We start from the raw sequence: 17,731 nt of genomic DNA, 5'->3' as shown, positions 1-17,731 counted from the left end.
TCAAGGGGTGAGGAAATCTAAAATTTAGTGGGCTAGGGCAATGTGGTGGCTGTCATTTGAATTTGTCCATTGTTGGGACCTGGTGGAGTAAGATGGTGACTTGGAAGAGTAAGATGGTTTATCTAGAAGAGTTCAGTGATCTATACATGAAAGAGATTGAGGCTTGGGAAGCAGGACTGTGAAGGGTCATTGTCTTGTTGCAAAAATTCACTTGTGAATCTGGTTTTCTCTTGGTACCGAGTGGAGCATTATCCTCAGTCTTTCTGTTGTGGAAAAAATGTTATTCGCCCAACACAATGGATTCTCTCATGGACCCTTATCCTCCAGCCTCCCTTAGTTTGGCTTCAGATAGAAATGATCCAGGGGCCCTTTCCCTTGCTTCTACTGCCCTGCGTAACCTGGTTTTCGTACTGGAGCAGATGACATGTCCAGCAGCGAAATGTGGGATACCACTCACTGTGTGCACTGCAGCGAAAGGGAAACAGACTGTCATAGTTAGAAGAAGGCAAGCATACAGAAACAACTCATTTTCAAATAAGGCGATCGTTTAAAGATCATTTAATTTAAACTTTCTCCAACATTCTCTTGAAGAAGACTATTTCCCCAGATGTTAATGTGGAGAGATTTGGGAAATACTTGATTAAATTAAGTTAATTTTTTAATAGAAACATGGTAATATGAATTATGAATCTCTAAGAGCATTTCATTTTTTGGAAGAATGTTTCAGAAAATATTAAGTTAAAAGTAGATAAATGTCCAAGTTTTATAAAGTAAATACATGGTTTGAAAAAGTAAAAAGGAATGCATTAGAGGTTTTTTTTTAAATCTCAATGGATGATTTTTGTTTCATTCTCCATGTACGTCTAATCTTCTCGATTATCCATAAGAATGTATAGTAGTCTGCAAAAAAAATGTTTAGAAAAAATAGATCCTTTTTCCCAGTCATACTTTCCGTGTATGTCATTTATCATTTAATAAGTTATGGATCCCTCTTTAAGGAAAATGGTGGATCAGCCACAGCCAAACATCATTTCATGGGTGTTTTAAGAAGGCTACATTTCTCTATAAACTCTGACCTCCTTGCTGCGTCCCTGCCTTCTCCTCCCCTTGGGCACCCTCAGTAGGAAGGATCAACTGAGGGTAAAGGGTGAACGGGGAAGAAGAGACACCCCTCACCTTCAGAGAGGCCCGTTTCTCTCCTCCAGTTTGGTCCAGTGTTTTTATCGACCAGCACAGGCCAGGACGTCGCCTTTTTCCGTCCTGGACCGCTTCCCCTGCAGTTGGCATCCATAGCACGGACACCAAAGAATGTTAGCATGGATTGGGGAACTGGATTAATAGTTTTTCTTCCCTGAGAGTGAATAAAGCAATAACAGTCCCTTCACTTGTCACAGAATCATAGAATTATAACGAGAGTCCAAAATTGGGAGGAATTCTAACAATTTTTCATTCCAATAAAATCCTTGAACATAGAAGGCACTCAATTAATGTTGCATTGAATTATATATTGAACCCGGTCTCTCATTTTATAGATGAGAAAACTGAGGTCTAGAGGTGTTCAGAGACCAAGTTAGTCCTAGTGACAGACCTAAGATGGGAACCCTGAACAACTGCCTTCTAGACTTGCACGCCCTTACTCTGCCGTGGTATCTGTCTTAGACAAGGACCGTTCTGAGTTGAAATGCAGTAGTTGTAATATTTGTGTTTGACAACAACTGCCAATTGGGACTCTCTTCTTTCCATGATCTCAGTAAATCTGCCCTCAAGATGCTGCCTCAATTTCCTAATTCCACTTCCTTTTCAGTCCAATATATGGACCCTGCATTTCAAAGTACTGACTCGGCTGGCCAGAGTGACAATTAAAATAAATAAGCGAAGTCATCCTCAGTAGTCATGCAGGGGGACCTGGGTTAGCACTGGCACTCATCATCCGTTCAGAGTGGCTTCATATATTAAATTTGTCTAATGTAGTTAAATAATTCATATTAAGCAAAACATTATATATTTTAGAATAGCTGCGGGGTAAATAGTGACGCAGTTTCCCTATCACACTTCTATATGGAGGAAAAAAATCGACAATATAATGAAAAAAGCCTCAAAACTCTTTAAAAGTTATACCGTTTGTTCTGGGATTGATCCTTTTACCCAAGGCAAAGTTTCTGCTGCCTCTTTCTAAAGCTTGATTTCAGTAATGTTTAGGGCAAACCTCTTTCTCTAGCTTTGCCCTAGTTCTTTGTCTTCAAGTTTGGAGGACATGAGCATCTTCCATGGAGTGGCCTTGCCTGACCCCAAGGCTGGATGTGTCTGGAGAGCTCCAGTTGATTAGAGCATTTATTTCCCCTCCATTCTCTCTTTTCTTCATCATTCTTAAGGGTTCACTGAGCTTCTTAGATCTGTGAGTTTGTACTTTTCATCAACTTTGGGAAATTTCCAGCCATACTTAAAAAAGAAAATTAGCACTCTTTCAATACAATGTACAACAGTTAATCTACAAGCAAGTCAAAGATGGATGGGCGATTCTCATGCATAGAAGGCATTAAATTTGAAAGTAGGAAGAGAAGAGGACTCTGACCCTCTACCCAGACTCCTCTGTGGTGAAGCTGAGGCTGATTTTTCTTTTTCTTTTTCTTTTCCTTTTTTCTTTTCTTTTTTCTTTTTCTTTTTTCTTTTTTTATGGAAGGAACAGCTGTGTCCCTGCCTCCTGGACTGCTCTGGCCTTTTTTCTTTCTTTTTCACCCCTAGTGGTTCCATGGCCAGCTAAGGACCAGCAGAAGGATGGTGTTAGGTTCGCTTTGTCCTCTTCAGTGATGGGAATGCCTTTTGTTGGGAGTTCTGTCATTTTCCTTTCTTTCCCTCTAGGCTTCGGCATTGGTTTGGGAGACATTCAGGCTTCCATCCTGTTTAATCGCGCAGCTTTCCCTTTGCAGGCTGAGATGAGGAGCTCCCACTACAGGAACGTTAGCTGTTCTAGAGACAGGCTTGCTAGACGTATTTGCTCCTCTGAGCGCCATACACATGCTGTTCTCTGGGGAAAGACTGGCAGCTCCCAGATGTCTGCCAACATGCTGGAATTGTCCTCTGAGGACAAGGGGATGCTTGCAGCACTTGCTACAACCATGTTAAGACTTCACCTCATAGGTGGAGACATGTCAGAAGCACCTGCCCTGCTCAGGCTGGCTCTTCCTCCAGGATCCGTGAAAGCTGCTTCTGCCAGTGGTGCGTTGATCTGTCCTGAGTATGAAAACTTGGTGAATGCCATGTCCGTCGCACCTGCTGTGACTTCTGTTGTTATCTCTGCCACCTTTGCCCCTGCTTCTGCCTCTTTGTCTGGCATCGTGGGTTCCGTGATTGCAAGGGGAGTATGTGTTTCCATAAATACAGTATGTCTAGGAAGACTGTTGGATTTCTCCTCACACCCTCCCCGCCACCAACTCTCCAAGCATAACCAGAAGAGATGACCTTAAATATCTCAGGGATGATGTGAAGTCTCCTGATTCTGACCTCATCTTGGTGTCCTTCTCCATGGATATTCATGACCTGTGCGGAGTGGAAAAGAAACAAATAGAGAACAAAATAAGTGAGACCAGAAAGGTCTGCTCCCCCTCTTCCTCTAGATGAATGAATAACTCAAGAACTTGTAATTAGAACCTTTGAAGTCATCAAGTCCAGTCTCCTGTTTAATGCTGGAACCCCCTACAGAGTGTCCACATGATGGCAATTCAAGTTTTACTTGACCAGATCTGGTGTCAAAAGTAAGACTGCTGGCCAAGGAGTATTTTACATTTTGATAGCTGCTAACCAATTGTGCACATGCATGCAGCATATTGCACTGCCTCTGATATATACAAAAATCAGTGTGTGACAGCCACAGGGAGATAGATGATGACTCAGAGAAAGGAGTTTCTATTAGTTAAAAATGTCCCACAACAGACCAGACCGTATTGGGATTGTAAGTGTTTAAGAAGAGAATGGGTGACCAGTATGCTTTCAAGGGTGTTACAACATCGGGTATAAGAAGAGAGGAGCTGACATCTAAGGAATCTCTGAAATTCTCTGTCAAGGAAACACTTTGGACTCACTAAGAACTTCCTCCCTGTGGCAAGGCATCTAGAATGTTGGCTCATTTGTCCCTGAGTCCTTCCCAATGCAATTCATTTTTCAAGTGAGCCTCAGAGCACCAGCTACTTTGCAGGAGCCACAGCATGCTGGTCCCATTTTCTGATGTTTCTGCCAAGTCTTACTTCTGCCTCAAAGATCAAGGACAGCTATGTCCATCATGTCCCAGCTGGGTTGGTCAGAGCACTGCTAGAACTCTCTGCTGTGGTCTCAGGAGGTGAGCAAGGTTTTCCCAATTAACAAAAAGATCTCTGCCCCTAAAGGATGACATAGCTGAAAGTAAAAAGAGCAGCAAGCTTCGGACGGAGATATTTTTCTATGACTATGGTTGGATATCTTTATTAAGTTCAAGGGCAGCGGCCTATAGGGAGCTGAGGAGTGGAAGATTAGGTGGTGACAAATACGAAAGAAAAGGGCAGTTAGCTCCCTGGCCCAGCTACATTCCACTCCCTCAGTTAAGAGTTACCAAGTCCCGCCCCTGCCACCTCAGTTCTCCATCCACCTCCTTTTCTTGGCAGGCCAGCCCTACTATTAATAAAGTACATCACTTACCTCATTATGCCTCATTTCAAAAACCTTTAATGGCTCCCTGCCACCTTCCAAAAAAGGTACATACCAATCCCTTCCTCCTTCTCTCAGGCATGCAAGGACAATTCCACTATATGTCCCCAACCTCCCAGTCTGGTCTTACTTCCCACAACTCCCCTCACATAATCAAAGGTCACTTCCTTCGCAAAGCCTTTGCAAACCTCTGAGGCTGTGTCAGATCTCTCCTTCCTTTGAATCTATGCCATGTTTGCGAATCCTGACATGGAGGTCCCTAACAGCTTGGGTTCCACGTTGGAGTGTGTCATTTGCATCACTTCTTAAAGAGAAGGACTGAAATGCGTGGACTTACCCGGTCAGCTCTCAGGTCTTTATAGGCTTGAAACATTTGAACCTTGTAAATGCAATAACATAGACTTGCTGCTTATGGCTATCTTTTATCAAGACAGCCAGAAAGACACACCATGTCTTGTTCCAGTTTTCTTAATAACCTCATAAGGGTCTATTTCCCTAGTAACTACAAGCTTAGCACCTGGTACATGCTGTTAACCCATACGTAGTACTCTTTTAGACAGAGGAGCCCTCTGGGCAGGCACAGCCCCTTTGGCCCTGTTTGGCTAGTAAACGGGGGCCCTCTCCTCCAGGCAGAGGCAGACCAGCACTAGGAGGACTGTGCAGCTTGGTGAAAGGAATTCAGGCTGGATCGTAGGCTGCCCTTGTGCAGTGAACAATCTGCACAACATTATAGGATAGGCTTGCTGGCCCCAGACTGTGTCACAGACCCTTTCCTGCCCCAGGCCTATTGCAGTTTACTTGCTCATCCCCCTGGGCAGTGCTTTTTCTGTAGATCAACCATGACCAGCCAGCCATGGAGTACATCCATCCCACTGCCTGTTTTGTAAATAAAGTTTTACTGACGAACAGCCACATTTGTTCTTTTACATGTTGTCTATGGCTGCTTTTGTGCCACCACAGCAGAATTGAGCAGCTGTTACAGACCACATGGCTTCACAGAGGCTATATCATTATCTTGCCTTATACAGAAAAAGTTTGTCCACGCACGCAGTCCTAAACCTATAGCATGTCTGGGTCTCAGTTCACCAAAATAGCCCCCAGGTCATGTTTTTGGCATTGTTTCTTGTTGGTCCCTGCTCTTTTCTCCAAACTGCCCATGCAAGAGCCTGTGCTTTCTAGGGCATAGCTCTAGGGCTAGACCTGGGGTGAGATCCACCTCTGTTCCTCATTAGCCACCTTGGGAACCTCGCTTTACTCAGATGTACGATGGAGGTGGTAGTGTTCAGCTCCCAGAGAGACAGGTCCTACATAATGTTAAGTAAGGAGAAGCAGACTTCACCATCTTCTTTTACAAGAAGCACATGGAGTGATTGGATGTTGAGTCCCTGAGTGTCCATGGATCTGCGCACCCCAAACACACCATTCTGTTCCTTTCCATCTGAGTTTGGGTTCTTCCACGACCACCTGCTTTTGCACTCACCCCCTTGTGGCGCACTCACCTTCCTATGCACACCTCATTTGATGTCCTATGCCCTTCCAGTGGTGGAGCACTAGCAATTCTCTGCAGATCCCTTTTGCCTTAGAACTCCAGGAGGAAGGGACAACCCCAGAGTGACAGAGGATGGGGTGGAATCACTGATTACCAACTACTCAGCCTCTTGTACCTGAGACAGTCTGGCTCCTGAACCCAGGCCTTTCCACCGGCAGGCGTGGAGAGGTCAGTGGTCCGATCTGGAGGGACCTTCTAGAGCCTGACACGCCAGTTTCCTGCAACCTCTGCCTTTGATGCTGCAACATGACAGCCAACAGCAGTCCTGCAACTGCTCAGCTCGGGAGCCTCCACCTTGGCTTAAGCCACTCTAACTGGCCACTTATAATCCCCTCCAGCCTTTCGTCACCTGCCACCATCACACATTCCTTTGTACTCGTTCCCCAACAGCCTCCCTCCAGGGCGGGGACACCGTCCTCCCCCCAAACACAGCACTGCCCCACTGCAGATCCAGTGACCTTGCAGAGGGATATGGGAACCCAGGTCAAGGCTGCAAAAGGGGGTAGATATAAATGGACCTCACAAGGAGTGCCATGTTCAACTTCTGAGCCCACCACAAGAAACAGGCTTATTGCCAGTCACCTCTGATCATGTTAGGGTTGGTTGAAGTAAGCACAGAGCTGAAAGCCTGTGGAGGGACACCTAACTCACAACAATGGCAGCCATGAGGCAGGAGGCTAAAGTTATGCAGTGTTGCTAGAAATTACTGCAGTACTTTGGCTGGAGGATGCACCGAGGATAGAGTCAGTAGGCATCAAGCCACAGAAGACTTTTAAAGGCAAAAGGATATCATCGCACAAAAAATTTAAAGCAAAGATGGCAGAGTAAGTAAATGCTGTGCTTGCCTCCCCCCACAGTCACATCAAAATTACAACTAAACTACAGAACAACCATCACTGAGAATTGCCTGAAGTCTAGCTGAACAGAAGTTCTATAACTAAGGACATACAGAAGAAGCCATTTGGAGACTGGTAGGAGGAGTGGAATGGGTTGGTCCCATGGGATATCTTGGTTGCAGAGGTTCTTCCCCTCCCCAAGGAGCAAGGGGTCCCAGCCCTACATCGGGCTCCCCAGCTCAGGGTTCCAGTGTCAGAAAGAGAAGTCCCCATAACCTTTGGCTGTGAAAACCAGCAGGGATTATGGCTGAGACAGAGGGTGGCTGGAGTCCCAGGTGTTCCTCTTAAAGGGCTCATGCCCCTACTCAGAGACAGATTCAATGTGTCAGCAGCTTGAAAGGTTCCAGGGACATACAGAGTGGAATTGAATTGTCAGGCTTTGAGGTGAGGGCTGGAGGGGCAGCACAGACAGAAGTGCTGACAGAAACCATTGTTCCTTTGTTGAGCCTTCACCTCATCTAGCCTGCATGTTCATGCAGGTGCCATATCTGAGTCTCCATCACTCTAGTTAATACTATTTGCCCCGACCCTGGTGATTCCCTGAGACTATGCCCCACCCAGTTTGTGGGCCCACCCAAGCCACTTCCAGCGACTTTTCCACACAAACAGACTGTCTTTGCTCATGCTATGGACTTTCCTAAAATCTTTCAAAGATTCACAAATCCCAAAGAAGTGGCATCTGGCCTCAGCATGTCCTGTACTTCTTGCTAAGCAGCCCCAAGAATGAAATTTTTCTGTTGTCATCTACAACAACATGGGTGGACCTAAGTGAAATAAGTCAGGCAGAGAAAGACAAATACCATATGATTCCACTTATATGTGGAATCTGAAAAACAGAAACAAACTCATATATAGGTACAGAGAACATTTTGATGTTTGCTAGATTGAGGGATGAGGATACGGGATGGATGAAAAAGGAGAAGGGATTAACAAGTACAAATTGGTAGTTAAAAAATAGTCATGGGGATGTAAAGTATAGCACAGGGAATATAATCAATAATATTGTAATAACTATGTATGATGTCAGATGGGTACTAGATTTATCAGGGTGATCACTTTTTAAGTTATGTAAATTCTAATCACTATGTTGTATACCTGAAATTAATATAATATTGTATGTCAACTGTAATTGAAAAATAAAAAATATTTTTTAAAAAGAAGAGGGGATTAGAACATAGAAGTAGGGTAGGAGCAAGAAGGGAGGCTTCAGAAGGAACCTACTTTGCTTGTACCTTGATCTTGGACTTTTAACCTCTAGAACTGTGAAAAAATAAATTTCTGTTGTTTAAGCCACCCAGTCTGTGGTATTTTATTTCAGGATCCCTGGCAACTTACCTTACATTCACCCCACAGCTAGAACATACTCAGTAAAATGTAATTTTAATCAAGTTGTCATTTCCTTTTGTAATCTAAAATACTTGTACTCTTATTGTTATTATTTTTAAAAAATAATAAAATAAATTCAGAAGACTTTTAAAAAGTTTAAAGCAAGGCTGTGACAGATGACATTTAGGTTTTAGGAAAAGGATTTCCAGTAGCTTCTTGGAAGATGAGTTTAAGAGGAACATCTATTAATCTGACCAGTTAGGAGGCTGTTGCAACAGTCTGGGTAGGAAATGGTGACCTGATTTGAGAAAGTGATTCTTGGGAGATTGGAGAAAAGAGGTACCATACTCAAGAATCATGAAAGAAGTAAGTCAATAAGACATGGTGATGGGTTAGATGGGGTGATGATGAAAGCATGCATCTTGGGCTCTTGGAAAATGGAATTACTACCAACCAAGACAGACAACAGGGAAAAACAGGTTTGTGGGGCAATGACTCAGTTCATTTTAGGACATGTTGAGTTAGAGATGCTAAGGGACATTGGATGGAGGTGGGCAACTGTCCAGATGTTTGGCTATGATTCTGAAGCTCTTTGGAGAAGCTGTGTTGATAGAAGAAATTGGAAAGTCTTCAGCACAGCGGTAGGTGAAACCAGGAGATAGATGAGTTCACCAGAGACAGGGAAGAAGGCATGGAACCCAGGAAAGAAACAGAGAAGGAGCTCTGAGGGAAACCAGGAGAGTACATAATCAAGGGTGCCAAGAAGGAGTTTCCAGTAGGAAGATGTGATCAGCCGCATCAAAAACAGCAAGAAAGTTCTGGTTATAAAAAGGTTGAAAAAGATGGCCTTAATTTGGTCAGTGCCAAAGTCAGAGTGATCCTTGGTTGACATCCTCCAGATGCCAACTCCTTTTATTCAAATGGCATGTAGGTGATCACCCACAGTTATTCTCATGTCTGCTCCCTACCTTCCAAGTTTAAACCATTTTATTTGCTGGTGCCCTGACTGACTCTGAATTTATGGATGTTCTACAGATGTCTTCCATAGTCGTCACTCAGCATCCTTTCTATTTGGCCATCACCTCAGAGTCAGCCCAGTCCAATGCAGGGGTAGATGCAGACAACCACATGTGAAAACGGGTTATCTTGCTTCAAGACTGACCTCGTGGGGTTTGTTTTCCTTTCATCTCAGAGTAAGGCCAATGCCTATCTTGCCATCTTGAAGTAATACTTATTGTCACTGGCGGTGGTGCCTCTGCCATTGGCTCTTTACTCAGCTTTAGTCCTGGTGTTGCCAAAACACTTGTGCACAAACTGATGAGTATCTGTTGTGTGCAAAGGTTTTTGATAGCTCTGTAACTTGGAAAACAGCTGTGTACAAGAAATGGATGCTCTATTGCACAAAGACCCCAGTGAAGTGGGATGGCCTGGGATCCGGAATTTAGGGAAAGTGAAGTCTAAACAGGACCTTTCTTCTCTGGCATAGGTGGAAAGGATGATGTAGGCAGAAAAAATTTGGAGGTGATGAGGGAAGAAGCATTTACCTAATGTTATCCATTTGTTCTAGACACAAGTATTCTTAACTTGGGGTCCACAGGGCCTTTGGGAGTCTGTGGATAGAATTCAGGGAGTCCATGGAATTGGATGAGGAAAAATTACATTTTCATTTTCTTTTTTGGTGAAAATATTACTTAAAAGCACTTGTATAATGCTTACTATGTTCCAGTCATTGTTCTATATCCTTTAAAATATTGACTTTAATCTTCATAACAAGTCCATGAAGTTTATAACTACTGCTGTCTCTTTTTTACATAAGAGGGAAATACTTTAGTAATATATGGCTGCATAGCAAATTATCCAAAAATTTGTCAGCTTTAGGCAATACACATTTATTATCTCACGGTTTAGGAACTCAGGAAACTAAACATGTCTCCCCTGTGTCCTCTGGCTCACAGTCACTCACAAGGCTGCCATCAAAGGTATTAGCCAGCTCAGAATACTCATCCGAAGGGTTGATTGGAAAGGATCTGCTTCCAAGCTCACGTATGTGGCTGTTGGATTCAGTTCTTCAAGACTGTTGGACTGTGGGCCTCTGTTCCTTGCTGGCTGTTGGCCGGCCCCCACCCTCGGTTACCTGCCACATGGGACTCTTTAACATATCAACTTGCTTTATCAAAGCTAGAAAAAGAGTTTGTCAGCAAGATGAAAGTCACAAAATTTTGGAACTTAATCATGGAAGCTATATCCCTTCATTATTGCTTCTATTGGGTAGAAGCAAGTTATTCCAAACGATGAGAGTATATAAGACTGTAAATAGTGGGCAGTAGTGATCACTGGGGGCCGTCTTAGAGCATGCTTACCTCAGAAACAGAGGTACAGAGGGGATTATTACTTAATCAGGGTCACACAATCAGTGGCAGTGGCAATATTACAAATTGAGCAATGGGGCTCCGGAATCTATGTTCTCCCCTGCACTGTGCTGCTTCCTGTAATGTGAATTCTATGTACCAGCACATATACAGAATTTTCTGTAAGGTCACAATAGAAACTGTGGATAACAGTTTTCTGAAAGAAGACAGACAAGGAGTAAATTAAGTAATCTTTTATCACAGCAGTCTCCAACCTTTTTGTCACCAGAGACGGGGGCTCCTGTGAGAATCTAATGCCTGATGATCTGAGGTGGAGCTGAGGTGGTGATGCTAGTGCTGGGGAGCGGCTGCAAATGCAGATGAAGCTTCACTCACTTGCCTGCCGCTCACCTCCTGCTGTGTGGCCTTATCAGATATGTAATTTGCAAATCTTTTCATTCCTGTGCAGCTTTTTTAGTTTAATGTAGTCCCACTCATTAATTTTTGCTTTTGTCGCCTTTGTTGGATCCAAAATAATCCTTGCCAAGACCAATGTCAAGGAAATTAGCACCTATGTTTTCTTCTAGGAGTCTCATGGTTTCAGATCTTACATTCAAGTCTTTAATCCATTTTGAGTCCATTTTTGTGTGTGCTATAAGATAGTGGTCCAGTTTCATTTTTATTTCTGGGCTCTACTCTGTTCCATCGATCTGTGTCTGTTTTTATGCCAATACCATACTATTTGATTACTGTGGCTTTGTAACATAGTTTGAAATCAGGGCTCATGATGCCTACAGCTTGGTTCTTCCTTCTCAAGGTTTCTTTGGCTATTCGAGGTCTTTTATGGGTCCATACATAGGGAAATGAGGCTCCTCAATGAGATGGTCTAACAGCCAGGGAATGGAGGAGCCAGGGCTGGAACCTGCCACCCTGACGCAGAGCTCTCAGGGCTTCCATTTAGGGCTCTGGGAGAAGCAGGACAGACTGGGTGAAACAAGACCCAAACTCCTAGCTGCGCCCTCACTCCAAAGCCTCCCTGCAGGTCCCCTTAAAAGTTGGCCTAAACTTACTAGCAGAGAGAGAGATGGGAATAGAGAGGTAGAGACAGAGATGCAAACGTGGTGGGAAAGCGGGAGAAAAGGCAGCAGAAGAGAAAACAGAAGGGACACAAAGAGTGAGCTGGGAGGCATGGACGGGGCAGTGCAAGGAGCCAGGTCTCAGGTGTAAACACTATTGCTCAGCCAAAGCCCTGTACATGACACCCTATGGCCACACTAAACCCTGGATCTTTAAAGTTATCTTCGATCTGAGCGGCCCCAACTACCATCTCGCCAGCAGAGGGGTTGTAGAGAGCTGTGTAAAGTTTCCACTAGCTTATCAACTGTATTTTTGTCAAATTTTTAAAAAATCATATTCGATTAACAAAAAGACAGTGATTGTGCCCTATCTTCAATGTTTAACGTCATCCAATTCATCCATAATTACATCCCTCACTGCAGGTTACCTGAGTCAAGCCACAGGGACATATTTCAGTCTTCTAAAACTTCTCAAACCCTGGTTTAATTTTATGTCTTAAAATCAAGATATGCCAGTGCTCCTGGGAAAACACAGGTGCATTGTCTGCAGCTGTTAGGGTGATGAATCCCCCCACACTGGGATCTGTATGAGTCCTTTCCTGCTGCAGGAATTTCCAGAGTGAAGATGTCATTAGCTGACTCAGCAGCCGACTTGTGGATTAGAATGAGAGACTTGAACACCATGGAAACTCAGAATCGCGGAGGCATGGAACTTAAGCTGGGAGCAAAGGTCACGTGATAGAACATCTTGCCTTTAAGACATAAAGGCATCTTTTCTTGATTAGGGGTATATTTTATCTCCTTTATAGTATTCGTTTAGAAATGAAAACGAACGTATTATTATACAACAGAAACATGCCACTATTCATCAGTTGCTGATATTTAGGCTGAAATATTTGTTATATGTTCCTGGTGAATTTAACTTTTTACAGTACTAACGTGTCCCTGTCTATGTCTAATTATTATAAAATCTACTTTGACTAGTTTTAGCGTAGGCACATAAGCTTTTTTTTTTTTTTTTGGTAGATTTTATATAGTGCCTTTTTCTCCAATTTTAATTTCAACCTTCAGTTGTCTTTATATTTAAGTTGTGTCTCATATAAGAAGCATGTTGTTCAGTATTTTATCCAGTCTAACAATCTTTATCTTTTAATTAGAATAATCTGTTTACATTCAATGGTATCAACGATAGATTAGCTTTGATAAATTATTTTAGATTAGCTCTATCATCTTAATATTTATTTCCTATTTCACTTATCTGTTGTGTAGTTACACTTAATTTTTAAACATCAAACCATAGCATAGCATTGTGGAGAAAAGCATTGGCAGCGGAGTCAGGCTGTGTGGGAGCATTTCCTAGTTTATTACTTACTAGACATGTTTATAAACCTCTGTAAGCTTCATTTTCTTAACTGTAAAATAGAATGATAATAGCAATTATTATAACTATCTGATGGGTTGCTGTTAGAATTGATTTTGAAAAATCACAGATAAAAAAGCTTAATCGTAATGTTTATATAATATGCTTCATCTTAATTTTACCTATTTTATTAAATAATAAACATAATATCTAAAGCTAATACATTTCTATATCTACCTTGACAAAAAAAAAAAGTAGCAGCTGTATCTACTACCCCCCGCCACCTTCCTGTACCAATGTTTTCTGATAATTTAGATTAATATTTGTATTTATTTTTGACAAGGCCAAAGTTCATTAGCTCTTAAAAATGTTACCACATTTTCGTGCCTGACTTTTTCTTTCCTCTTGGATTCTGCGGCATGTGCTGTCAAGGCCCTGCCCCCTACTCCCTTGGCCCACTTGGTCAGCAGCAACCACAAAAGATATTTTTCCTGGCACTTTCTGCATCAGGAGCCTGGATCTGTCTTCTCCGCCCAAGAGGTTTCTCAAGCACCAGGAGAGCTTTGCTGAGCTGCCAGGAGGAGCACGCGGAAGTGCAGGGAGTGACAATCAGAGGATAAATGGCCCAGCACCCCGTCCTCTGCTGGCATGATTCCGAGGCATTTGTCTCACAATCATTGAGAATCCCTAGTGAGCTTGCCCACTTTCCCACAATGCTAATCCATTCATTAATGCATTCTTTTTAGGTTTTCCTCCACCCTTGCCTTACTTTCCCAATTTCCTTTCTTGTGTTTTCTTGGATCACCTTCCACGTAAATACTTGCATTCGAGTCCTCAGATGCACTTTCTGCACCCTTTGAAATTAAATTATTTGTGTTTTACAGTATGGTGATTTTCAACAGTTTATTTTTACATGTTAATCAATCTTGCATTATGAAAATAAACTTAATATTGTTGTAAGATACCATTAGATAGGTGGATGGAGAGAGAGAGAGAGAAATTGATTCAGCGTGTTAACATGGTATCCTATAATTTTCATTTCTCATAATGTCTGTATTAGGTTTGGGCATCAAAGTTATAAAATGGGGTAGGGAGTATATCATCTTTTTCTCTTCTCTTGAAGACTTTGTGGGAGATTTTTATTTCTTCCATTTTAAATGTTTAGAAGAATTCCTCATAAAAGTCATCTGGACCTGTAGCTTTCTTTATGGGATGCTTTTTTACTTTTTATTCAATAACTTGAATAGATAGACCTGTTCAGATTTTATATTTCTTTATGAATTAGTTTTGGCAAGTTGCGTCTTCTAGAATTAGTATATTTTACTTAAGTCGTCAGATTTATTGTCAAAGTAGTTCATAATATCTTTATGTGAACTCTGTAATGTCTGGGGAATATTTTCTCTCTTCTAGTCTTTTTAAATTTCAGTGTCATAGCAGTAGTATTTTGGACATGAGAAGAGGCAAGCTGCTTACTGTATCCTACTTAACCATTAATCCAATTATTTTTTAAATATTTAGTCTGAATTTTAGCGGGAAAAAAATGGACAATTTTCTCAAAGAGATTACCTTTCACAAAGGACATAAAATCAACTCATGGCTTCTGAAGTGAAAATTTCTGAAGCTCTTCTCTATGCTTGTTTTCCCCCATCTTGCAGTGGAGATAGTCATACACAAGCTTTTTTTTAAGCCAGAATTTAAATCGTGGCTTAATTATCTTTCTGTTTCCCTCACCAAACCTCCCCTCCTTGTATCCAGGTCGAACTCCCTTTCTACCAGGAAAAAAACACCCTATTTTACCTGGAACTGTACAGCTTGACCAACCCTAATCCAGCCTTTTATTATTTAAGTGGGGACAAAAATCACATCTCAGAGTTACAGTAAAGATGATAAATGATGCATCAAAACTATTTGATTCATAGTTATCAATATATGGTAGCTATTGTTACTGCTTTCCACGCTTGATCCCTCTGCGTGCACTAGAATGTAAATCTATTATGATATAGGCAGTGTTTTATTTACCTATGTAGCTCTCTCATTGTGGTCAGTAACTGGCACAAAATAGATACAAAATAGATATTTTTTGAGAGTCTGAACTGAAGTCCTGATCTTCCGATAAAAAATCTTGTCCTTTATATTCCTGGAACCAAAGTTTCCCAATTTAATAGAGGTAAAAGATTATTGTCTGTGTTGTACAAGAGGGTGTAGTCAAGTGATAAGGCACGGATGTATCACCAGCATCCACAAGTGCATATTAGATAATAATTTTTTTTTATCACATATTAGATAATAATTTCTAGCACATATTAGATAATAATTTTTTTTAGTTGATTGCATATTGATAGGACAGAGAAGAAAATTCCCCTACAGAATTGTAGCTATTTTCAAATATATGCTCACTAGCATTATGCCTGGCCTATAAGATTGTTCAATGTTTTAACAATAATTACTTTTTTATTTTATGAAGAGCTCATCTAAATCAATAATTAAAGATGAACAGGCTAAAAGATGAACAGGAAAGAAAAATAGAAAATTTACAAAATGTATATCTAAATATTCAACATAACTAGTATTTCAAAACTATAAACTCACAGAAGAAGAAATTCTACCCATGTTCAAATAAACTCAAATAGGTAAAGAAATAGCTTAATGATTTTATGTAGAATTGGCGAGGGTGCAGGGAATAAGGTACCCTTATAAAGTGTTGATGGCACGGAATTTCTGGGAAGGACAGTTGGAAAGTGCCTATAGAAATCTTTAAAATTAAACAATATTCTTTGACCTAGCATCTTCTTTCTTAGGAAATTATTGCAAAGAAGTTATCAGGCAAATGTATGGCGATATAGATTCAAAAATTTATTACTTATAGAAATAAAAAGTAGAAACAAAGTAGGTATTTTTCAGGAGAAGATGTTACAGAGAAAATTCACTGGATAACGTTGTCAACAAGTGAAGGAAACACTCATTATATCTTAATTACTAATGAATAGTAGTAATGACTTCTCTCCCAAACACTCAAAAACCAATGGATAAAAAAGAGTAATTATTGTGACCACTAGGTGGCGATATGGCTCTTCTTCCCAAATGGAGCACTTCACCGTTTGTTAGCACTCGGGAAGTTCACAACTTTCTTAGCAAATGGAGATTTGTATTATCAGAGTCCTGGAATCAAAACTGAGAGTTGTAAGGGAACTCAGAACCCACCCTGTTCTGACCCCTCACATCCTTTCCGTACCTGACTTGCGGGAATCCCCTTTGCAGCATCAAGCACTGTGGTTAACCCCGGCGCGTTAGAGACGCCTCCTACCGAAGCGGCCTACGGAGATGTTGGAAGACTCTGTACTTGAAAGTTCTTTAAACAAAATGTGCCCCGAGTGACCCTTGTCAGCTCCTCTGCCCAGCATAGAGCATGTCTGCTCTCCTCTCCAGAACTTACTTTAATTAAAATTAAATTTAATTAAAATCAATTAAGTAAGGCCTGAATGTATTGTTAGCCAAAAAATGAGTGTGTATTAGTCCAAACTGTTGCTTTTGTTCTCAGTGGCTCCCAACCTGGGGTCCTTTCCTGTGTATATTCAGATTCAGGGAAGACAGAAGAAACTAGTCCCTCAGGCAGCCCCCCAAAAATCAGAACGTTGCGTGTACAGTCCAATCCTCTTCCTTCTTCCCCAGGGAGAAGGTGGGAGCTGTGAGTATCTTTCTGATCATGTGCTGCTCTGCTGGGAGGAGGGATTATGGCAAGTTGGTGCCACGGATGTTCCTACCCGTTCCAGAGCAGCTGGGTTTGCCCTTGCACTGGGTACAGGAGCCTCTCAACTGAGCTTTGGATTTCTCACAGGTGGAATTGATTTGTGTATTGTTGAATTGGTGTGTGCATTGGGGGGATCTTTTAGCGCATACCCTGCTTATAAAAAAAAAGTTTGCTGTAAAATAGGATGCCATGTTACGCTGGCAGCAGCCTCATACGTCTCATGTTTACCCTTGACCATTTTTTCTGATACCCTCTTCGAACTCCTGCCTCTATTCTGCAGTCCTATTTCTGGAACGTGTTGTCTGTTCCCACTGTTCTCCAATTCCTGAGTGCCCGCTGATTCCTTAACTCTCGAAGTGTGATTGCACTCCTCTCGCATTAGCTCTTATCACATGACATTCTCAGTCTCCTTGCTTTGCTTTTTTCTATTTTCCTCTTCTGTGTTCTCCAATTTCTGCATTTAACACCTCACTCCTCTTAGTCTGTATACCTTGCCTGGGGTGATCCCGTCCACTGGTGTGTCATATCTACCATATGCAGATAACCCCCAAAACATAACTCCAGCCACAAAGTTCCCGTGAACAGACCCAGGTTTCCAACTGCATCCCGATTAAGTGTCCACTTGAATATCGTGAGCACTTCAAACTCAACATGTCCAATGCTGATCTTCCAAAATCTGTTCTCCCTCCTGCATGCTATGTGTAAACTGAACAACTATTCACCCACTTGCCAAAGCTAGCACCGTGGAAGT

The 17,731-nt window shown here is 41.9% G+C and overlaps 1 long non-coding RNA gene across 1 annotated transcript in view; it reads left to right on the top strand.

Moving 5' to 3' along the window:
• The window catches only part of LOC112475230, a 45,182-nt gene that overhangs the window by 11,265 nt on the left and 16,186 nt on the right, over window positions 1–17,731 (top strand). The window lies entirely within an intron of this gene.

Source organism: Pteropus alecto, unplaced genomic scaffold (genome assembly GCF_000325575.1).
Source record: "Pteropus alecto unplaced genomic scaffold, ASM32557v1 scaffold40, whole genome shotgun sequence".
Classification (NCBI taxonomy): domain Eukaryota; kingdom Metazoa; phylum Chordata; class Mammalia; order Chiroptera; family Pteropodidae; genus Pteropus; species Pteropus alecto.
This window is presented reverse-complemented; position numbering and strand designations above follow the sequence as displayed.